A 25,638-nucleotide genomic window follows, 5' to 3' on the forward strand; every position below is an offset into this window, starting at 1 on the left:
CATCAGAGAGGAAATATACCAACCCCTCAGCATACCTTATCATCATGAGACTCAAATTTAACTAGACTGGCTCTGGGGAACATGAGGCAGTGGACTTGCTATGTGTGTAATGCTTCTAATTTAAATGTAAATAGATATTTGAAATTTTTATCAACCTATGCTTATATCTTAGACTGAAAATAGTAAGTAGTTAATATATGCTTGTTAACTATCTCTTGGAGCCTTTATCCATAGGCCTATTTTTCCCCATCATGGAAACTATGAATGCAATTCCTTCTGCTAATTTTGCTCCAGCCTAGACTGTTATCAATCAACTTCAACCTTTCTGAAATGCCTCTTTGTTAGGACACAAATCTTCTCTGTATGTTGACAAGTAAGATCTATTCCATCATCTTTAGCTCAGACACTTTCAATTAGGCAATATGGAATTCTCAAGTTGCAGTCCATGTCCCAACAAATAGCCTCAAGATTTAGTTACTGGAAAATGCTCATGGTCAATCAGAACGTAAAAATTTACCACTCCCCTGCAACTGTGTTCCCAAAATAATTCCATTAAATGACCTAAGTTAATGAGTAATTAATAGTTATTCTATCATCTTATTCTACATTCTTTTAAGTAATGGCCCTTCATGTGGAAATTATTTCTTAGTGTTTGGTACTCATCAGTTTTCTTCCAGATAGATCATGAGAAACTTTATCAAGTTCAAATGTTTCTCATCCTTATCTCAGAGATATTAACTATTTGTAAGGTAGGCTGACATGGAAAAAGGGAAAATCTATGGGTATGTCACAAGTGGATTGATTTTGGGTAATTCTGCAAAAAAAGTTTAATTTGAATTTCATTCAAACTGTTATATCTGTTCTCTAACTGAAGTTACACAAATGAAAGTGTTTTTTTCCAAAATTCATAATATTCAACTTTCTTATCCACAAAAAATCTAATGGAGGCCACTTTAAAATGTTATATGGAAAACTAATGAATGGAGTGGAAAATAGCATACATGCTTCTGCATTAGGATACATCTAGAAAAGGAGAAATCAGCTCATTCTCCAAGAGTCAAACTATCTTTGAGAGTATTTGAAATTATAGGGGAATAAGAGTATAAAAAACAAGAGCTGGCAATCCCTGGGCCATCATTAGGGAGCATACAGCCTAGTATGTGTTATTTATTGAAGATTCTCCAACTAAATTGTATCTTCTTTAAGAGTAATGATTATCTTACATGTCTTTGTATTACCTAAAGCATGATAACTCACACATGGTAGATGCAAAATGAATACTTAATGAATTGTGGCTTAATAGAGTAAAAATCAAGAGACTTGGATGCTAGCTAGCTATGGAACTCTAGACAAATGACTTCATATCCTGGGTCACATTTTTAAAATAAAATAAATTAAATTTCTAGTTTTACAACCAGGAAGGTAAAAGGAGGGAACTTTAGATACCAATAATGATCTCAGACAAGGTTAAAGCTAAAGTAGATCTATTTAAGAGAGATAAAAATAGGACACTACATTGTGTTAAAAAGTGTCAAAGATAATGAAGCTCTGTTGACACTAAATATATACGCACCAAAAATTATAGCAACCAAAATATTTTTATGAAAAAGCTAAAGGAGTTATAGGTAGAAACAGATAAAAACTGTACTAGTGTGGGTTTTAAATTTTCTCCTCTTAAAATTGGATAAATCTAAACAAAAATAAAAATTTATTATATATTAAGAAACAAAAAATTTATAATTAATGCAAATAGAAATATTAAATGTACCCTTTTCAGATCATAATTCAATAGAAATTACATTTAATAAAGGTAAAGGACCATGGAATCACAGAATAAAAAATTAGAGACAATAAATAATTTCATTAAAGAAAATGACAAGATATCATTTATATCTTGCATATCAAATATACAGGCTACAGCAAAAGCAGTAATTAGAAAGTAATTATATCTCTAAAAGCTTATATCAATAAAATTAAAGATGAGATAAACAAAATTGAATCTAAGAAAATCACTGATTTAACAAATAAAATTAAGACTTGGTTTTGTGAGGGGAAAAAAAACCCAACAAAACAGATAAACCATAGGGTAATATGTTTTTAAAAAAGAGAAAAGAAAACTATCAATGGAATTAAAAATGAAAAGGGTATGGAAACAAACAGAGGGGCTATCTATCTCTTGGAGAATGGATGAAAAAGTTGTGGAATATGATTATAATGTAATACTCTTGTGTCATAAGAAATGATGAACAGGATGAGTTGAGAATAACCTGGAAAGATTTATATGAGCTGATTCAAAGTAAAAGCAGCAGAACCAGAATAATGTATAGTAACAGAAATATAAGATGATTAACTGTGAAGAACTAAACCATTATCAGCAAATCAAGTTTCTAAGATAGCTACAAGGATCTCATGATGAAAATGCTATCCACAACCAAAGAAGGAACTGTTGGAGGTCAAATCATACCATCTTCCACTTTATTTACTTCATGAGATTTTTGTTGTACATATGACATGTCTTTTATCACATGTGTAATATAGAAATATATATATTGTATGAACATACTGGTATAACCTATATCAGACTATTCACTGCCTTGAGGAAGAGAGAAAGGGAGGGAGAAAGAAAATTTTTATCTTAAAATGTGAGGAAACAATTGTCAAAAGTTGTTTCTACATGTAACTGAGAAAATTAATTAAAATAATGAAAAGCATGAATTTACCACTCATGAAGATGAAATTATAGCAATTATCAGGAGCTATTTTGTTCAATTACATGGCAAAAGATTTAATAATTTAAGTGAAATGGATGAAAACTTTAAAAAACTTAAATTTTATAGACTGAGAGGAAGAAATAGAATATTTAAATGGGCCTGTTTTAGAAAAAGACATTGCACCATTTATTAAAGAACTTCACAAGAAAAAAAGCATTAAGACCAGATATATTTGCAAGTGAACTTTGCTAATCATTTAAAGATCATTTAATTCCAATATTTAAAAAATATTTAGAACAATTGGTAAAGAAGACTAACTGCCATATTCCTTTTGTGAAACTAATAGAGTGCTGATACTTAAACTAGGAAGAGGAAAAACAAAAGAAGAAAATTATAGGTCAATTTCTTTAATGAATATAGATGCATAAATTTTAAATAAAAATTTGCTAGAAGACTACAAAAATATTTCACAAAAATTATACATTATGAACAAAAAGTTTCTGGACCACATATGCAGGGATGGTTTCATATAAGGAAAACTTTAAACATAAATGATCACATCAATAAAAACATAACAAAAGATGCAGAAAAAGCTTTTGACAAAATATAACACTCATTCCTATTAAAAACTCTAGAAAGCATAGTTATAAGTGGATTCCTCTTTAAATTAACAAGAAATATATATTTAAAACCTTCAGCAAACATTATAATGGGACTAAGTTAAAGCCTTACTTATAAGATCAAACATAAAGCAATTATCATCAATTATTTGGTCCATTATTATTAATATTATGTAATATTGTACTAGAAATGCTGATAGCAATAAGGGAAGAAAAAATTTAGATATTAGGATGGGCAAAGAGGTAATAAAACTATCTCTTTTGCAGATGATATGATGATATATACATAGAAAATCCTAGACATTAAACTCAAAAATTAATTGAAATTATTGATAATTTTGGCATTTTATTGATCAGATCTCTTAAGAGTTTTATGAGTTTATTTAGAAAAAGTTTACATTACTAAACTCTATTTCCAAGTTTATTAAATTTGAAAATAAGGAAATTGTTATAGATGGCAAATGAATCTTTTTGACAATAGAAGCTTTTAAAAATATTTCTTGTTAATTGAGATGTCCTTATATAATCATTAGTTAACATCTAAAGAAATGATAAACACTAATGTGCAGTTTATTTAAAATTTTTTCTTGATAATTTCTATTTATTTTGGCCAATTTGTTAGATTTGATTGTAGCTTCATTGGTTTTTCCTCGGAATATAACTATAGAGAGTTCAATATAGAAGCACTATTTCTGCCACTAATTTTTTTATAAATGATGTCTTTCAAAGAGGGGGAGAGAAGATATAGTGAGAAATATAAAAGATATAAAAAGAAAAATATAGTGATAAAATGGTATTTCTTGCAATGATGCATGTATAAATGAAGACTTCAGGTTGTCAACCTCCTTTTCCTTGCTCTTCACTGAAAAAGATTTTTTTAATGTAAATATTTATTTGGATATATTTTATGCTTTTTTGTGCAAGCCAAGTTTTATTTTCATTTTTAGCAAAATATTTTTTGTTTTAATTAGCTAAGATCTGCCTTCATAACCTTCAATCCCAATCCAACTTTATGGTTCAAACGGATCAGATCACATATTTTGATATAAGTTAAAATTCCAGGCACAAGAGAAATTATTGTCAAGAGAGCAGAGATTTTAATAAAGATCAGAGAATAGACCAGGAGGGTAATGACCATAACTCTATCTAGATCACACCACCTAAAGAGTGTGAAAAACAAGTCCACAGACCTACCTGTGAAAACTTCTGAAGCTTGGAAGAGATAACTTCCCAACCCCCAAATATAAGAAGAGTTCAATTCTAACTAGAATGCCAAAATCAAGAAATTGACTTGAAAAATCAACAAAGAAAAAGAAAACCTGATCATCACAATCCACTATGAAAATCAGGAAGCTCAAAACACGAACTCAAAGGGGACAAAGACATAAAAACATCTACAAGCAAAGTCTTGAAGAAAGATGCAGATGGAACAAAAGCACCAACAATTCATAGAAGTACTAAAGAAAGGTATATTAAAAAAAGGAGTCAAGATGGCAGCCTAGAAGGAGCAGTTCAGAAGTTCATACTTCTGAATACTCTTCCTTACTGATCACAAACTGAATGCTCCGAAGGGACGGAAAATCAAATCTAACAATAAGGCAGAGCCAAGGAACCCTCCTGCTGGACTCAATTCAAAAGGTAGAGCCCCCCAAAAGCTGGAATCTGAGAAAACTTGGATTTAAGGGGAATGTAGAAGGAAGGTCCCAGGACCCCTACCCCCACCTAGAGATCTAAGTCACCAGTGGCAGCAGAAACCTCGGGGCAGGCAAAGGCACTGGTCTGGGGGGTGTACCTTGCAGGCAGGGCTGTGCTAAGATCAGAGCATGGAACACAGATGGTGCAGAAGGAGCTGGAGGAGCATAGAGCTGGCAGCCTGGTCTGAGCCATGGAAATCCTACATATTGCTCCAGCCTTCCAAGAGGTTTTGGCCTCAGAGCATACCCAGCCCAATCCAGCTGAATTTAATTCCATCAAAGGTCTTCAGAACTCAAGTAAGCCTAGGTTCCAACAACCCTCCCTCAGGGACTGCTGGGCTTTAATCCAATCAAAAGCCTAAAGAGGACAGGAAAGCTCAAACTCCAACAACCCTCCCCCACAGATTGCACCGAGAGATCCTCTGTCAAAGCTCCAAGAGGGGAGACTGACTGAAGCCCCCAAAACCAAAAAAATGAGAGGAACAAGAGCACAAACAAATTCAGGGAGAAAAGAAGGGGTAAATGTGAGCAAACAACAGAAAAAGAAGAAAGAAATTACAATAGACAGCTTCTATTCAGCAAACAGAACAGAGGGGGAGGGATTAGCAAACGACAAATCAGAAATCCCAGTGAATTGGATACAGGCTTTGGAAGAACTCAAAATGCAAGTTAAAACACAATTAAGAGAGGCTGAAGGCAACTGGGAAAAGAACTTAAAAACTAAGATAAGTCATCTGGAAACAGAGACACTTGAACTAAAATGAGAAAATAGTGTCATGAAAGTCAAAATCAACCAGCTGGAAACTGAGGCAAAGGAGACAAAAGATGAGGCAAAGAAGATGAAAGATGAGGTAAAGAGGATGAAAGATGACCTCCATAGAAAATCAGACCAGAATGAGAAGGATGACCAAAAAGCCAGGAATGAAATCCAGTCTTTAAGACTCAGAATACAACAACCAGAATAAAGTGACCTCAAAAGGTAGCAGGACACTATAAAACAAAATCAAAAGAATGAAAAAAAATTGAGGAAAACATGAAGCATCTCATTCACAAAACAGAGTATTTAGAAAATAATTTGAGGAGAGACAATTTAAGAATCATTGGGACTGATTAAAAACAAACATTGGTGTAGAAGGAAATAATGAAAGAAGAAAAGGCAGGACCAGGAGTAGAAATCAAAATGCTGGGAAATTCACAGCTAGTAATCATAACACTGAATGTGAATGGAATGCACTCACCCATAAACTCAAGCAAATAGCAGAGTGGATTAGAATCCAAAACTCTACCATATGCTGTCTACAAGAAACACACAGGAGGAAGGTATATATCCATAGGGTGAAAGTAAGAGGGTGGGGTCAAATCTATTGGGCACCTGATAAAAAGAAGGCAGGAATCACAATCATAATATCTGACAAAGCCAAAGTAAAAATAAATCTATTTAAAAAAGAGATAGGGAAGGTAATTACATCCTGATAAAAGGCAGTATAGACAAGCTCAAGGATGAAATAGATAGAAAAACTACACTAGTGGGAGACCTGAAACTTCTTCTATCTGAACTAGATAAATCAAACCAAAAAATAAGTAAGAAAGAGGTAAGGGAAGTGAATGAAATCTTAGAAAAATTAGGGTTAGTTGACATGTGGAGAAAAATAAATAGGGACAAAAAAGTATATACCTTCTTTTCAGCAGCACATGGTAGATTCACAAAAATTGACCATGTATTAGGGCATAAAAACATTGCAAACAAGTGCAAAAGAGCAGAAATAATGAATGCAACCTCAGATCACAATGCAATGAAAATAATAAATAGTAAGGGAACATGGAGAGGTAAATCGGAAATTAGTTGGAAATTAAACAATACGATTCTCCAAAACCAGTTAAAGAACAAATCATAGAAACAATTAATAACTTCATTGAAGAAAATGACAATGGTGAGACATCCTTTCAAAACCTATGGGATGCAGCCAAAGCAGTACTCAGGGGGAAATTTATATCCTTGAGTTCATATATTAACAAATTAAGAAGGGCAGAGGTCAATGAATTGGGCATACAAATTAAAAAATTAGAAAGTGAACAAATTAAAAATTCATAGATGAAGACTAAATTGGAGATCCTAAAAATCAAAGGAGAAATTAATAAAATTGAATGTCAAAAACTCTTGATTTAATATCAAAGACTAGAAGCTAGTACTTTGAAAAAACAAATAAAATAGACAAAGTACTAGTCAATCTAATTTAAAAAAGGAAAGAAGAGAACCAAATTGACAGTAATCCAAGATGAAAAGTGAGACCACACCTCAAATGAAGAGGAAATTAAGGCAATCATTAAAAACTTTTATGCCCAATTATATGGCAACAAATATGGCAATCTAGGTGATGTGTATGAATATTTACAAAAATATGCATTGCTAGACTAACAGAGGAAGAAATACATTACCTAAACAACCCCATATCAAAAAAAGAAATTGAACAAGCAATCAAAGAACTCCCTATGAAAAAACCCTCAGGTTCAGATGGATTCACAAATGAATTGTATCAAACATTCAAAGAACAACTAATCCCAACATTATACAAATTATTTGACAGAATAAGCAAAGAAGGAGATCTACCAAATTCATTTTACAACACAAACATGGTACTGATCCCAAAGCCAGGCAGGTCAAAAACAGAAAAAGAAAATTATAGACCAATCCCATTAATGAATATAGATAAAAAATCTTAAATAGGATACTAGCAAAAAGATTCCAGCAAGTCATCACAAGGGTTATTCATGATGACCAGGTCGGATTCATATCAGGAATGTAAGGATGGTTCAATATTAGGAAAAACATCCACATAATTGACCATATTAACAAGCAAACCAACAAAAATCACTTGATTATTTCAATAGATGCAGAAAAAGCCTTTGAAAAATACAACACCCATTCCTATTGAAAATACTAGAAAGTATAGGAATAGAATGGCCTTTCCTAAAAATAATAAACAGTATATATCCAAAACCATCAACAAACATCATCTGCAATGGGGATAAATTAGAAGACTTCCCAATAAGATCAGGAGTGAAACAAGGATGCCCATTATCTCCTCTATTATTTAATATTGTACTAGAAACACTAGCAGTAGCAATTAGAGAGATAAAGAAATCGAAGGTATTAAAATTGGCAATGAGGAGACCAAACTGTTACTCTTTGAGGATAATATGATGGTTTACTTAAAGAATCCTAGAGAATCAACCAAAAAGCTAGTTGGAACAATCAAGAATTTCAGCAAATCTTTTTCTGCATTATAAGTAAACAGTATTTTAAGATCTTTTAAAACTTTTGAGTTCTACATTCTTTCCCTCTCAACCCCACTCCTTAAGAAGGTAAGCAATTTGCTATAGATCACACATGTGCAGTCATGAAAAATATTTCCATCTTAGCCATGCTGTGAAATGAAATGCAGACAAAAAAGAATCAAAAAGGAAAGAAAAAATGTGTTTCAATTTGCTTTCAGATTCCATTAATTCTTTCTCTGAAGATAAATAACATTTTTTTAAAATTATAAATCCTTTAGAATCTCCTTGGATCACCATATTGCTGAGAACAGGCAAGCCGTCCATAGCTGATTATTATAATGATATGATATTGCTGTTACTATGTATAATTTTCTCATTATTCTGTTCATTTTACTTTGCATCAATTCATGTAAGTCTTTTCAGTTTTTTCTGAAAAATATCCTAATCATTATTTTCATAGAACAATAGTATTCCACTCACAATCAGATATCACAACTTATTTAGTCATTCTCCAACTGATGGATATCCCTTAATTTCTAATTCTTTGGCACTATAAAACCAACTGCTATAAATATTTTCGCATATATATATATATATATATATATATATATATTCTTTTTCCTTTTCACTTGATCTCTCTGGGAAATAGACTTAGTAGCAGTATTGCTAGGTCAATGTATGTACATAGTTTTTTAACTTTTCTCCAGAATGTTTATATCAATTCAAATTCTACCAACAGTGTATTAATTTCCCAAATTTTCTACATCCCCTCCAACATCTGTCCTCTTCCTTTTCTGTCACATTAGCAAATTTTATAGATGATGTCTCAGTTTCCATTTCTCTAGTCAATTGGGACACAATTCATTTTTATAAATTTTTCTCCATGATATGTGTTGGGTTTGAGTTTTAAATAGTCATTTTTTTCATTAGGTTAAAGGGAAAAGTATTTTTAGGATTTTCTTTTTTTACATGAATGTATACTTTATTACATGCAAAGCTTTCCCCATGATTTTTGATAAGATGTAAAATTTTATTATTTTAGATTTTGAAATTCTTCTGAGTTGGGTATGGACATTCTGTGGAGTATTAAAGGAGGTCATGGTTAGGAATTTTAAGGGACAAATGGCTAAACTTTATACTTCTGGAATGAGTATTCCCTTTAATAAAATCATACTTTTGCTAAAAGTATTTAAGAAGATATTATTAATAAATCAGCAAGCATTTCTTAAGCATTTACAATGCCCCCAGCACTGTGCTAGGTACCAAGGATGAGTACAGTCACTTCCCTCACATAACTCAAGATTCTATGGTGGAAGGGAGTGAGTGAAATGAACTAGTACATATATAAATATATGTAAAATATATAATATATGTACATATTATACATAAAATAGTACATAGTATAGATATATAAAATAGATAAAAAGTAAAATGATTTATCATATTCAATAGTTCACTAATTATGGAATGATCCTTTCAATGCTGGCATAAATCCTACCCAGTCATAGTTCAATTTTTCCTTCAACATGTATTCTACTTGCTAATGTTTTTGTTAAGTATTTTGTGAATAGTGTTGGAACACAAAGAAAAAAAATAATGAAAACATCGTCACTAAACAGTCTGACAGTATGAGGAATTGTAGGTCACAAGAATTAAATGATTAGCTGAGTTTGTAAAATCAATCTGCCTTCCAAATGACCATGAATATTCAGGTAAATGTACTTAGTTAAATGATTATTCAAACAGCCGGCACCAATTGTACAAAATGTACTCTGGTGAGTCTCTAATGAACAGAAATCATATTACTGGATGTTACCCAGTCAGGTCTAAATAGTACTGTCTGTGCATGGATGACAATCAACATAGGGAGGAATAATGCACTAGAATCTACAAACTAGATATTTAAATGGATTGTATTTAGACTATGACTTTGTACCAATTACTTCCAGGGAGTTTTTCTTGGTGCAATATTGAAACAAATAGTTAGAATATTGGATAGTCAATTTGAGGGAACTAATATTGTTATTATAGGAAGTTATATCACTAATTAGAAATCATGAACATAATTTGGGAAGAATAAAGTATAAATAAATCAAATTAATTATGCCCTTTTATTTGGTATGGCCCTAAACAACTCTATGAATCTATTTCTAGCTATTGGAATGAACTTTCATAACCTGTAAACAAAATGAAATAAAATTATTCCCTCACCTTTCATGCAGTGTGTCCAATAAGATGGTTCTTTTTAATCATTATTTCAGTGGAAATAATTAGAATACTGGGTATAGAAAAAGAGGAATTCAACATTACTTCCAGGAAGGTAGCTAGCTACTAGAAATCAACATCAATTATTGCAAATAGGGCAACTTGATTTGCCTTTTAACTTGGTATGGCTCTAAATAGGTAGATGAATCTATTTCTACTTATTGGACCAAAATATTAAAACCTGAAAAAAAAAGAATACTAAAGGTAGCTAGCTAGGTGGTATAGTAGAAGATATGCTGCTGAACCTGAAGACAAGCAGTTTGATAAAAACACTTAGTTTAATTTAGAATAAGTTCAGACAGAAAACAGAAAGGAAGAAAGTGAGATTATTACTCTCATAACTCATGACTATACCTAAAATCCTTATCCAACCTAAAATTTCTAAAAATCTCTCTTCTGTCTTCAAGGACAGATTCTTCTGCTTGACAAAACAGGCCTATCTTATCTACACCACTCCTACCTACAAATATATCACTACCTACCTACCTAAGCTAATCAAACATTAATCACCTACAACCTACTTAAATTAGTTTCTCTATCCCTGCTGTCAGTAGTAAACTGCCAGTCACTCTTCACTGACAGAGACTGAGACAAACCTCCTGCTCTCTAGGAATCCAGAAACCAAAAGTCCCAGAATTCTCAACTGTCCTCCTTATAAACCTTGCTCATCTCCTAGGTAATGGAATCTCCAGCTCTATCTAACTCTTAGAAAATCTATCTGTTCCTTCCTCTTAAAGAGACAGAGATAAGAAGATATAAGCGATAAGACAGATAAAGAAACTCCCTTTAGATAGTGCTTAGTACATATTAAGCAATTGAGATTAAATGTTTACATTCATTTATTCATTTCATATTCTCAGTGTTATAGGTGAATATACCATTTGCATATTTTATATAGAAGACAATAAAAGTCCATGTCATTAATGTCTTTCAGACACTTATTTATGATCATGAATGAAAAATAATTTCTTAAGGATTACAATGTGTCAATTGCTATTATGATTTCAGAAGAGGAAATTTTAAAATAAAATAATCTCTGCTCTCAAAGAGTTTATATTCTATTTGGGGCAGTATCAATCATTTTTTTCTTCCATTCCTTTGAAATCTTCTGCTCCTTTCTATATCATGAAAACCAATCTCTGATCACATTGAAAATTATATCATCCTAAATATGGATTTCTTTTTGGCCTATTTGTCAGTTAATAGCCACACTTATTTAATCATACTTGTTGAGTATGATGTTGAATTTCCATCTAACATAGTCTATTAATGCAGTAAAAAATACATGCATGATGGTTACATTGTATATTAAGTAAAAACATTATACCTAAATAAGTGACAAATCGTCTGATCATATTAGATCAAATATCCTTGCTCTTTGAACATAAAATGCTCATAATGTGTGGAAATCCTTTTAAAGAGTAAGACTAAGTGTTCACCGAAACTCTCAGGATTTTACCTAAAGATAAAGAAATATAATCATCATGTGCAAATTCCTAGTGACTTATTATTAGCCTTGGTGGGGGAAAAGAGCAAAAATAAAAACACAAAATCTTCCCTGCTTGACTAAACCTTATCTTCCAGAAACTTTTAAGTAGGAAGAATGACATCAAAAGTATTTTGTAGAGAAGCTTTTTGTATGCACTTCAGTATAAAATGTACATTGGGGTGATTTCAAGAAGAATATCTTTATTTGAATGTCAGAAGTGTATGAGTTTATGTGTACATACATATGCATGTATATCTGCATATGACTAAATAAATTAGTGGGAAAAAAAGAAACTCCCTTTAACATCTCCAAATTCCCCAAAATTTTAAACAAATGCTTAAAAATAGTTACTCTGAGTGAACCTTAAAGAGGCAAAAGTGGTTAAGAATCAGGGAGAAATAATTATCCAATGGGATTCAACTTCAAAAGAATCTAGGAGGACTCTAAGATGTCTGACTAAGGACTAAATAGAGAAACAGCAGGGCTTGGAGGTAGCTTGTGTTGGCTGGAGCCTTAGCTTCAACAAAATGACTGTGGGTGGGCATCTGACTGAAAGAAGACCAGGGAATATCAAGAGAAATAATGAAAAAAATGTTAAAAGTGGGAACCTAGAAGTACCAGAACTTAAACGGTACTATATGTACATTAAATTAAAAAGGTTTTGTACAAACAAAACCAATACAACCAAAATTGGAAGGTGTAAAAACTTCAATCCCCACAAGTCCTTGCTACTTCCAAGAATGCTTTGTAACCTCACCTGAATTCCCACCTGGGCTGAGAACAGAAATTGTTTTTAAACTGACTCCACCTTCTGCTCACTCTCTTGGCTTCCACCGCTGGGCACATGTGGCTCTACCGGGCAGGATGTAGAGTGAGAGGTTGTGAATGGACTCTCTGGGCCTAGACACATTCTTTCTTAATTTGTATTTTCTTTAATTCTTAATCTTTAATAAACCTCTAAAAATATAATACTTCTAGCAGAGAAACTAATTTTTACTGCTACAAAGGGAAGCAACAAATTGGTAAAAAGTCTTCATAACTAAAACCTCTGACAAAGATCTAATTTCTCAAATTTTTAAGGAGCTAAATCAATTGTACAAAAAAATCAAGCCATTTCCTAATCGATAAATGGGTAAGGACCATGAATAGGCAGTTTTCAGATAAAGAAATCAAAACTGTCAATAAGCACATGAAAAATTGTTCTAAAACACTCATAATTACAAATTCTTGGAATTATTCTATTTGGTTTAATGACCATACTTTCCCCTGTAAGAATATAGTCAGTTTTTCTGAATAGTTGATTCTTGGTTGTAGACCTAGTTCCCTTGCTTTTTGGAATATCATATTTCATGCCTTTTGGTCCTTCAGTATGGATATAGCCAGATCCTGTGTTATCCTCACTGTGGTTGCATGGTATCTGAATGACTTTTTCTTGGCAGCTTGTAATATCTTTTCTTTGGTCTGATAGTTCTTGAATTTGACTATAACATACCTGGGTATTGTCAGTTGGGGATTAAGTACAGAAGGTGATCTATGGATTCTTTCAATCTCCACTTTTCCCTCTTGTTCTAGAATATCAGGGCAGTTTTCTTGAATAATTTCCTGTAGTATTGTGTCCAGGCTTTTTCTTTTGTCATGGTCTTCTGGTAGACCAGTGATTCTTAAATTGTCTATCCTAGAACGATTTTCTAAATTTTCTGTTTTGTGAATGAGGTGCTTCATATTTTCTTCAATTTTTTAATTCTTTTGATTTTATTTTATAGTGTCCTACTGCCTTGTGAAGTCACTTGATGCTAGCTGTTGTATTCTGGTTCTTAAAGACTGGATTTCATCCCTGCGTTTTTGGTCATCCTTCTCTTTCTGGTCTGATTATCTATGGAGGTCATCTTTCATCCTCTTTACCTCATCTTTCATCTCCTTTGCCTCGTCTTTCATCTCTTTTGCCTCATTTTCCAACTGGTTGATTTTGGCTTTCAAGACACTATTTTCTCATTTTAGTTCAAGTGCCTCTGTTTCCAGATGACTTATCTTAGTTTTTATGTCATTTTCCCAATTGTCTTCAGCCTCTCTTAATTATGTTTTGAATTGCATTTTGAGTTCTTCCAAAGCCTGTATCCAATTCACTGGGATTTCTGATTTGTCGTTTGCTGATCCCTCCCCCTCTGTTCTGTTTGCTGAATAGAAGCTGTCTATTGTAATTTATTTCTTCTTTTTCTGTTGTTTGCTTATATTCACCCCTTCTTTGCTCCCTGTATTTGTCTGTGCTCTTGCTCCTCTCATTTTTTTGGTTTTGGGGGCTTCTGTCAGTCTCCCCTCTTGGAGCTTTGACAAAAGATCTCTTGGTGCAGTCTTGGTGGGGGGAGGGTTGTTGGGGTTTCAGCTTCCCTGTCATCTGGAGGCTTGTGATTGGATTAAAGTCCAGCAGTCAATGAGAGAGGGGTGTGGAGCCTGGGCTTCCCTGAGTTCTGAAGACTTTTGATGGGATTAAGTTCAGCTGGTTTGGGCAGGGTGTGTTCTGAGGCCAAAACCTCCTGGAAGGCTGGAGCAAATATGGAGAATCTCCACAGCTCTGGCCAGGCTGCCAGCTCTATGCTCCTTCTCCAGCTCCTTCCCTGCCATCTGTGTTCAGTGCTCTGAGCTTGGCACAGGCCTGCCCATGAGGTACACCCTCCAGAGCAGCACCTTTGCCTGCCCAGAGGTTCCTGCTGCCACTGGAGGCTCAGCGCTCTTGGTGGGTGGGGGTAGGGGTCCTGGGACCTTCCTTCTGCCTTCCCCTTAAACCTGAGTGTTCTTGCATTCTGGCTTTGTGGGGGCATACCTTTTGAATTGAGTCCAGCAGGAGGGTTCCTTGACACTGTCTTGTTAGGTTTGATTTTCAGTCCCCTTGGAGAATTCAGTTTGTGATCAGTAAGGAAGGGTATTCAGAGATCTGACCTTCTGCTCTTTCTAGGCCACCATCTTGAATATGCCTCCTAAAACTCTCATAATTAGAGAAATGCAAATCAAAACAAGTCTGAGGTGCCACCTCACACCTAGAAGATTGGCTAGTAGGACAGCAAAGGAAAGTAGTAAATGTTGAAGAGGATGTGGCAAAACTGGGACATTAGTATATTGCTGGTGGAGTTGTGAATTAATCCAACCATTGTGCAAAGCAAATTGGAATCATACCCCAAGGGCATTAAATGACTGCCTACCCTTTGATCCAGCCATATCATTGCTGGGTTTGTATCCCAAAGAGATTATAAGGAAAAATACACATAAAAAATATTTATAGTTGTGCTCCTTCTGGTGGCAAAATATTAGAAAATGAGAGAATGTCCATCTATTGGGGAAAGGCTGAACAAATTGTGGTATCTATTGGTGACAAAATACTATTGTGCTGAAAGGAATAATGAACTGGAGGAAATCCATGTGAACTTTAATGACCTTCAGGAATTGATGCAGAGCAAAAGGAGCAGAACCAGAAGAACATTGTAAACAAAGACTGATACACTGGCAATTGAACATAATAGACTTCTCTACTAGCAGCAATGCAATGATCCAGAATAATTCTGAGGGTGTTATAAGAAAAAAACACTATCCACATCCAGAAAAAGAACTGTGGGAGTAGAAACACAGAAGAAAAACACTTCCTTGATCACATGGTTTGATGGGGACATGAATGGGGATATAGACTAAATGATCACTCTTTTGCAAATACCAATAATATGGAAATAGGTCTTTGTCAATGATACATGTAAAACCAAGTTGAATTGTTCATTGGCTATAAGAGGGAGAAGGGAGGAAGAGAGGGAAAGAATATGAATCATGTAATCATAGAACATATTCTAAATTAAATTAATAATTTTTTTGAAAAAGAAAAGAAAGAAGACTGGGAGGCTTATGCGCATAGGCTAGGTTCTGTGGCTATAGAAGAGAAGAGAATGCACAACTGCATGAGTCCTGGAAGAATGGAATTCTTGATAGCTCCTCTAGGACAGAGAGATAAGAAACAGCTCAAAGTCTCTGTAGAAACCTCAGTGGGTAAGAGTGTTGAAAGTTATAATATTGCTGAGAACCTTGCAGTATAGATATTAGGAGAACCAAGAGATCAAAGATCCCCAGAGAGCTCAGGAAATACCATGAGAAGCAACAACAACAAAACTAAACACTGAGACCTTATCTCATCATTCGGGCTCCAAGACAGAAGAGTAAGATGCTTATAGCTCCTGGAGGAACCACAAGGATGTAAGAATACTGAAAGAATCTGACACTTGGGGGCAGGTAGGTGGCTCAGTAGATAGAGAGCCAGGCCTGAAGATATGATGTCTGTGGTTCAAATTTGACCTCAGATATTTCCTAGGTATGTGACCCTGGACAACTTAAACCTAATTGCCTAGCCCTGTTTTGGAAAACCGATGTGCTGGAGGGGGTTACTCCCATCCTCTTCTCCCCTGTGTCTGAGGACATTTCTCACATTATTCATCCCTCTGCCCAGCAGCCCAATGGGAGTGCTTCCTCCTTCCCCTGTATGGGTTAAAGTAGGGGGCTCGCATGCAGCAAGAGGGTTGTAGTTGGGTACTTTGTCTCTAAAAGTTTCACCATCACTGACCTAGCCATTACTACTCTTCTGCTGGAACCAATACATAGTACTGATCCTAAGATGGAAGGTAAAGGTAAAAAAAAAATCTGACACTGAATAAAACTGACAATTAAGAAATAAGTAACTAAAACATATTTTTAATGGGTAAGCAAAAGAGAAAGAATCAAATCACAGAGAGTTTCTTTGGTCTGTTGATTTCATATTTGCAATATCGTGAGTATGCCTCTTTCTTTCTGACCTGCCACCACTCAAGTGAAAGCCTGAAGGTTCACCTCACACCTATATTATTGAAATTGCCTGTTGGTAGGACTTCCTGCCTCATCTTTCCCTACTCCAATCCATTCTCCATTAAGCCACTATAATGATTTTCCTAAAGTCCTGGTCCAATAATATTGTAAAATTTAAAATTAATCTCAAATAGTAAAAATATTATAATTTAGGAGATTTATTAATGATCAATTGAAATAAAGGAATAAAATGGATACAAAATAAAAACCACATGCCCATGGCTAATCAGCCAGTTCAAAATTTCCCACGCTTATGGTTTACCATCCTTGCCTTCAAGCCCAAGAGTGAGCAAGTAGGATCACCCACTCAATTTATTCCCAGTTTACAGAAAGTATGTAATGACAGGAAGACAGTGGGCTCCCAGGAAATGTAGTTATTTTTTAGGGTAACAGATTTTCAGTTATACATTATCATCCTTCTACTTAATAGACTCTACTTACTCCCTTTTGACCCCAGAATAAAATACAAAACGCTCGATTTGATGTTCAAATCCCCTTATAGCTTAATTCCTCTTATCTTTCCGGTTTTCTTTCACCTTACTCTCTGACATGTACTCTTTGATACAGTGATACTGCCCATGAACAAGTATATCTCTTACATCTGGATGTTTTCTTTTGCTGTCATATATGCTTGGAATGTTTTCTCTCCTCATCTCTGCCTATTGGCTTTCCTGGCTTCCTCTTAGTTCCAACTAAAATTCTGTCTTTTATAGGACAACTTGCCTAGTCCTCCTTAATTCTGCTGCCTCCTTTCTCTTCATTATTTCCTATATATCCTGTAGATAGTTTGTTTGTACATTCTAGTTTACTTGTTCTCTTCTCCATTAGATCATGAGCTCTTTAATTTCTTTCTGTATTCCCCGTGCTTAGCCCATAGTAGACACTTGACAAATGTTGATTAACTGTTGATGAGCATCTACAAATACCTTAATCTGTGAACAAAATAAATTGTCATGTACTTGTAATTTTTTTTTAAAAAGGATGACAATTGGTTTGAGTATTACCTTGCTTTAATGAACACATTCATTTTTATGTTATTTTAAAAATTATTGTGCAAATATGCTGTTCTTCTGATATATACTAGATTTCTAACCCTTAGAAAGTCACTTATCTTGGTGCTGTAGGGGGTTTCCTAAAGCTGAGTTACTGAGGTGATAACCTCAAAAGCAATAAAGAAGCATGCATGTTTAGTATTGATAATTCTTTATTGCCTATGATTCCTTTTAGCAAATTATAGTTTCCTTGCTTATCTTTTTAAATTAGGTTTCCTTTTGCTTTTGCTTTGTCTTAGATCATGACTGCTTCACCTGCTTTTTTTTTTTTTACTTCAACTGAAGCTTTATAGATTCTGCTCCATAAAGTTGGATTTTGGTTTTTTAATCCATTCATCAATCCACTTTTTTTTATGGGTGAGTTCATCCCATTCACATTCACAGTAATGATTATTAACTGTGTTACCCTCAATCTTATTTTTCTCTGTTCACTATTCTCTCTCTTTTTACCTTGTCCCTCTCAAAATAAAAGAATAATACCTTGCTTTGCTGTTGATTACTACCTCTCCTAAGCCATCCTCCCTTCTTTGAGTCCCTCTTCCTTTCTATTAATCTCATTCCTCTCCTATTTTTGAGCAAGGTATGATAGATTTCAATTCCCAACTGAATGTCTGTGTTTTTCTGTCTTTGAACCAATTCCAATGAAAGTAAGGTTCAAGGATTGCTCATTTCCCCCATATTTACTTCTTTTGTAAAAGCTCTCCCTTTCACATTTCTTTTACATTAGGTAATTTTCCCATTCTTGCTCTTCTCCCTTTGCCCAGTGCATCATCCTTTCTTACCCCTTAATTTTATTTTTTGGACATCATTTCATTAAAGTCAACTCGTATCCTTTCCCTCTGCCTACAAAAAAAAAAGTATATATATATAGTCTTTCTATAAACCCTAACAATGATAAAGTTCCAATGAGTTACAAGTAACATCTTCCTATATAACATTTTAAACTTGTTACCCATGTGATTTATCTTTCATGTTTATGTTTCCTCAATTTCTCAACCTCTTTAGAAATTTAACTTTATTTCAAAATTGGCCTCTACTCTCTGTGTGGAGAGAGAACTACCCTAAGCTTCAGGTCTTTCTTGCCATTTTCAGAGCTAGCTCAGGGGGGTCACTAGGTTTTCCATGCTTCTTTATCTAATGAGATGAGTGGTCTCTGCTCTCCTGGCCTCTGTTCTCATCTTTACCCAGGAAGGGATCTTGTTCGCTAATTGTTTGCCAGTGCCAGCTCTACTTCTATCCTCTTGTCACAATTGCTAGCATTCCCCTCTGTCTTGAAAATGAGACCAGGGTCCTATTCCCCCATGGATAATTCTACAAGTACTCCTCTTCACCCTTGAACTAAGACCTCTTCCTTTCATCCCCGTGCAGCTATAAGTGCTATTGTTCCTTTTGGCCTTGGTATTGTGACCTAGCACTGCATAGGAGTTCTAATGTGTTGAACAACCTGTTGAACTTAGTGCCAGCAAAAGGTTTCCTGCAATCTCCTTATGAACAGTTGCTGCCCCAACAGTGGGCTAAGAGCTCCTGAACTTGCTGTTGCTTCTGACAATGCACTGGCCCCAAGGTGGACTGTACTGCCTGGGCTGTTCTCCAGGGGTTCACTACCACCCTGGTGAGGTAGACCTTTCTTGCTAACTTCCTAAGTTATCTTGAGAAGGAAAATTATTTCATCCAAGCTTTTTTTGGTTTTGCGGCTCCAGAATTCAGTTTGAGGAGTTAATTTTAGAGTTGTTTAGAGGAGATTTGGGAGAGCTTGACTGAGTTCTTCTTCAATCCACTACCTTGGTTCTACTTCTCTTTCCTCTCATGTATGAAATTCTCCAAGACTGAGCTGCAAGACAATTTCTGATTTCCATTGATAAAGGTATTTCTTTCATCAGCTGATCTCTATCCCAATGAAATTACAAGTCCAAACTGAGAGTATATTTTTAGCACTATTCTAAGGAGTAGGGAATACATTGTTGAATTATAGGAAAAGACAACATGTCACCCATTCATAGACTTACATTTTCATTACTATGAGAGCTCCTTCCAACAATATGTACCAGGACTGGTCTATCATGTATAGTCTTACAAAATTACCTTTATCTGAAAGAGATAAAGCACTTGTCTATGATCACAAAGCTAGTACATATTAGAGGATGAATTGAACCTATATCTTCATTATAAAACTAGCACTCCAGAAAGTTTTTAATGCTACCTATACAAAAATACAACATATATACAAGCAGATGAAAGAGAATTGACTCTGCAATAAAAAGAACTAGTTTCCAATCATGCCTCTGATGCTTATAAGTTATGTAACTATAGGCATGCCTCAACTTTCTTGGACCAAAAATGGTCCACAAAAATGGTGCTTGGATTATCTCTGGCACTTAGGTGGCATAGTACATAGATTGTAGGTCCTGAAATCAAGAAAACCTGACTTCGAACCCTACCTCAGATATTTACTAGTACTATAATCACAGGAAATTATTTAACCTCTGTCTGCCTAAGTATTTTCATCTTTATGAAAATAAAGATACTAATAGTATCAAACCCCTGAGGTTGTAAGGCTAAAATGAAATAATATTTGTTAAAAATGTTTGCAAACCTTGAAGTGCTTCATAAATGAAAGAATAAATATTATAGCTTCTGGGACACCTTTCAGCAGATCTAAACACAGAAGTTTCTACATAACATCATCTACAACACTATCTCCTCCCAATAGCTAGAATTACTTATTAAACATAGTTAATCTTCACACAGATGTATCTTGATTCATTCAGCTGTTCCATTAATTTGAAGAGACTTAAGAAGCTTTGGCATACATTGAAATGCCATGCTTTAATTTTTAGTTCAAAGGACTACACCAAAAGAATATTCTTACTGCAGAATACTTGTGACTTTGAAGATTTCACTTTCTGTACATCTGTCAAGGATTCCAAGGAAGAGAATAGTCTAATACAGTGTAGAAAATTGAGGAAAATCAGTCATATAATAGTATATTGGCATATATCTCTATCTCTTACTCAGACTACCTCAATATTTTTTGTCTAAATACTACTTATATCTCCTTATCTATATTTAGAGCAAATTTATAGTTCACAAAAGATACGTTCATAGATTTTTCTAGAGAGAATTTCCAACTAAATTAGCTTATACCTTGAGTTTTAAACAGTATCTCTAGTGAAAATGAGTAACACTATGTCTCATATTATCAGCAGTTAAAGATGAAGGCTGTAAGACATTCCTAGTTAATTTTAGAGTCCATGTAGTCACCAACAGTAACAGTAAGGCCACTTTTAATTCAATAAGGGTGAGTTTCCTAGCAAGGAAGGCCAACGGAAGTTAAACTCCATTATGATGGAGGAAGGAACAGCCATATTTTTGCTACACAGAGATATTTGAAATACCTTTTTTGACCAAAGAATTTCACCCCCCTCCACCAACTTCACAAATGAAGTAGTGGATCATCTCCTTTGCCTTCATTTTTAATAGTAATCATAGTGCTTAATCATAAAGTCCCAGCATTCCAGACTGAATTAAAATCCTTGTCTGGAATGGAGATCTGGAAGGAAAGAAAGAAAAGAAAAATAATTTATATATGTATATATATATATATATATATATATATATATATAGAGAGAGAGAGAGAGAGAGAGAGAGAGAAATATATTTTTTCAAAAATATATATATCAGGTATATATTGAAATGTATTTTTCAAAAAGTAGACTGCCATTTGAATTGAAAATTATTAAACAGATTCTTGCTTAAGAAATATGTGAATATTTTAGCATACTTAATTTTCCCCTACATGGAGAGTTAGCAATTAAGAACTTCAGATGTTTAACTATAAATCTACTTAATAATAAGTACTATCAAACCAAATACATTTATTTTAACTGCTTATCATAAAACAATTCTGTGCAACTTTTTAGGAGAGTTTCATGCTTTTCATGTCAAGAGTCAAATATTTACCTTTTAGTTTATCTGAGGCTGTGAATAATAATTAGTAATTATTCTACAGTGCAGAGCTATTTCTTACAGTTATATTGACCTTAGCATAAAAGTTCTCATCACTCACAAGGAACCTTCAAAGAAGCAGGCTCCAGATTTTTTTCCAGTTGAAATAGAAATGTTTAGAGGTAGAATAAGAAATAAAGAAGTTGGAGTGAAGATAGTAGAATGAGACTGAGTAAAAGTCTTTTCCCAATAGGTCTTGGTTGCTAGGAGAAAATATAAAATTAGACATGGCACTGAGTATAGGGGAGGACACAGAAATTGTGACTGACTAGAATTGGCTTCTGTCAAGAAAAGGCATTCAATTTAGTTCTTTTGATTTAGTTGACATTTCCCCCACTTGAGGAATTAATGTTTTTGTTTTCATGCATCCTTCCTCCTTTCATAATCTTGGTTGATGTTTCATCCCTTCATTAAAGATCCAGCTCAGGTGCCATTTCTCTGCCATAGCTTCCTTAAGTTTATTCTAATGATTTACTGGAGCCAGCTTATATAGGCTATGGAGAATCTATTTAATTTTTCAGTGTTAGCATTTGCACCTTGGATATCTGCAATTGCTACAGATCAAGACTTTATTTATTGTTTTGTTGGTTGTCTATGCTTAAGAAAGTGATGGAGAAAATGCTTAAAATGTGGATTAAACTTGAAATTATGTCACTCTTACATCTCTTACCTCCCCAATTCCCCTATATATCCAGTTGTCAATTAAGTGACTCCTCTCACATTGCACATTACTGAGACCTACCTTTTGTACTTATCTTACCCTTCTTCTTATTATAAATCATAGGATCATATTTTATGGGGAAAAACTTCAGAAATCACTTAGTTCAAAATCTATATGAAAAAGCTGGTAGCATCTGCAGAGTAGGGATTTGAACTCATGGCCTCTGACTCCAAATTTATTACTCTTTGTCTATCCTTTCCTTCCCTTTTCCTCCAATCAAATTGTAATCATGAAAGACTGTCCATGCAGGACCCATGGGATTAATTTGTTTCCAGAATGTGAGAATGTCAACTATGGAAATGATAAATTAGCAATGGGAAATACTGGGAGCAGAGAGAGCAATTAGCAGGCTAATAGAATAATCAGTGTTAAAGGTGATGATAAATCTGAAGAATTATATAAGGAGAGGACCAGTGATTTCTTATATTGGGACTTAATTTATACAATACCATTTTTCTATTCCTTGGTAATCTACATTAGAATTACAATTTTCATATTCTTCCTTACACTTATGGACTACCTTCCTCAAAAGATTCCTTTGTGACTTCTATTTCTCTTATATGCCTGCAATTTGAATAGGTATATTTTAATTTCCCCATGAATATATGTGGGAAATGAAGGCTTAAAATGACATTTTAAAAAATTCTAATGAACAATTCTGTCCGGCTTTGAAAATTTGAGTCATCATTTAAGGGGAAACTAGTTAAAAGGAAAAAAGTACAAGAAAGACTGAGAACATTTCAAAATAAAGTTTTGAGTTTGGATAGAAGACCCATTTCAAAAACACTAACTGACAAATTTGAGACAAGCCTAGTACAGTGATTTAAGTCCATTAAATCCATAATAATATTCATATGTAATAATTACAGTAAATCAACTGTACATTTAATATTCTATAAAAATCTGTATATACTTGAAAGCCAAATAATCTTTTATATTATTTTAAAACAAAAAATTATAAAGGCTTCTGTTTTTCTCAAAATTAGTTTTGAAATCTGAAAGAGTGGAACATTTATTACAAAGCTTCATTAACTATTATATTACCATAATAGAATTAAATGTCTTTATAATTTGTTATTTTATGTTGTGATTAATCTCTATAATTTAACTTCCTTAGCCATGGAAATAGGGAAGAGAAAAAGTCATGGCCCAAGATCTCACAGTCAGCACTGGCCATTCATCAGGACTGTAAGAGTATGGATCTCATAAGTCCCTCTCAGCAATGGAAGGAACAAGAGAAAATAAACATTGGAGATGGGGCAAAGTTAAGAAAGAAATGGCAGAAGGAACATGTAACCTTCCTATTAAAGGTAACCTCTGATTCAGTAACATGCACAGGGGTTCTCTTATGATGAGAGTCCAGAGATCTTGCCACTAATATGTCTTTAATAGCTCTCTAGTTCTGTCACACAGTTGCTCTGTATCCCAAAGAATTCTGCTTGCTTGAGCACACTATGGCCTGTGTATTGCAGTTCTGAAGGAATGCGCCACTGGTGTTGCTAGATTTGTTGTGAAACTTCTACATCACCCTGACACTTCCCACATTCACCTTCCTCCACTCAATCTCTAATCACTTTATAGTTAACTGTATGAGATGTCTGGTTGACTTTAGGAAAATTGTAATGGCACCTCTATCCTGGAAAGTGCAAGGTCACCTTCTCAGATGTGAGTCTTGGGAAATGAAAGAAAGAAGAAAGCAAAGAGGCAAGGGAAGAGAAGGAAAAGCAGAAAAGTGAGTAATGGAACCGGAAGTTTCAATTCCTGGGAAACCATACTCGCCATAATTTCTATTACTCAAATTCCCATTTATTAAAAAAAGTTAAGAATCAGTGGTATATATAATACTTTTGTATCTACCACAATCCTTGATATGCTGCTAGGCACATAGTATTTAGCTTTTATAGTCTGGATCATTTTCACAAGACTCTCCTCAGTGACAGAGAGGAAGCTGATGCAAGACTATGTTTGCATAAAGGATCAAGCTGGTAGGAGAGTCTGAGTGAAGAGACCACCTTCTTTCTTTCTTTCTGCTTCTAGAGAGGACTTAGACAGTTCCAGACGCTTTTCAGGACAAAATCCAGAGAGTAAGGAAAAAAAAAAAACTTTGGGAAGCATTATGTAGAGGAAAGCTGGCTCTTTAACATGTCCCTGATTTCCAGCTTGAGCCTCCAATATAACTGGAAGGGAAATTCCTTAAAATCTCTAGGGACTCAAGCTGAAAATTAGGGATAGTGGGGAGTTGCCTTTCTCTTCCAAGTCTGCCTTCCAAAGTCTGCTCCATTTATCCCTGGATTTCTTCCTAAAGAGTATCTGGAACCATGTCTCTTAAAGAGGAAACTTCAACTAAATCTTGGCACCAATTCCTTCCTTCATGTGACAAACGTCAGTCTCTCTATAGGTGAGAAAAATCTTATGCAGATGATAAAGTTTAAATCCTGTGTTATACAACAAGTACTTTTTGTTTAGAATGAACAGGTAGGTTGGATGATGACACAGTTGCTTCAGTTTAAGATCAAATGATCTGTTGGTAATGTGACTGAAGTTCAGATTCTACCAAGTTACTGATGATATTCACAGATGTAATAAAAACAATAATAGTAGTAAATAGCTCACATTTACTCAACACAGATTTGTAAAACATTTGATAATAAGATCAAATATATAGAGCTAAAATGGGTCTTAGAAGTCACTGACTCCAACCCCATCATTCTACAGATAAAGAAACTTAGAAAAATGAAGTGACTTGCCTAGTATCACACATGGAGTAAATATCTGAGATAGTAGTATTTGAACCCAGATCATCCTACTTTGAACCCAGTGTCTGATCCATGCTGCCATTATCTCATTTGATATTTGCAACAACCTTGCCAATTAGATTGTAGTATTATTCCCTTTCTTCAGATTAAAGGATTATAGATTTAGAGCTTATTGACAAC

At 34.2% G+C, this 25,638-nt stretch overlaps 1 long non-coding RNA gene across 1 annotated transcript; it reads left to right on the plus strand.

The window, feature by feature from the left end:
- The first annotated feature begins 19,012 nt into the window (after positions 1-19,012).
- On the plus strand, positions 19,013-24,059 carry LOC130456373 (uncharacterized). Its single transcript, XR_008915129.1, has 2 exons — positions 19,013-19,840; positions 23,820-24,059. It is a non-coding gene; the product is annotated as an uncharacterized LOC130456373 (long non-coding RNA).
- The last annotated feature ends 1,579 nt before the right edge of the window (positions 24,060-25,638 follow it).

Source organism: Monodelphis domestica, chromosome 1 (assembly GCF_027887165.1).
Source record: "Monodelphis domestica isolate mMonDom1 chromosome 1, mMonDom1.pri, whole genome shotgun sequence".
Taxonomy (NCBI): domain Eukaryota; kingdom Metazoa; phylum Chordata; class Mammalia; order Didelphimorphia; family Didelphidae; genus Monodelphis; species Monodelphis domestica.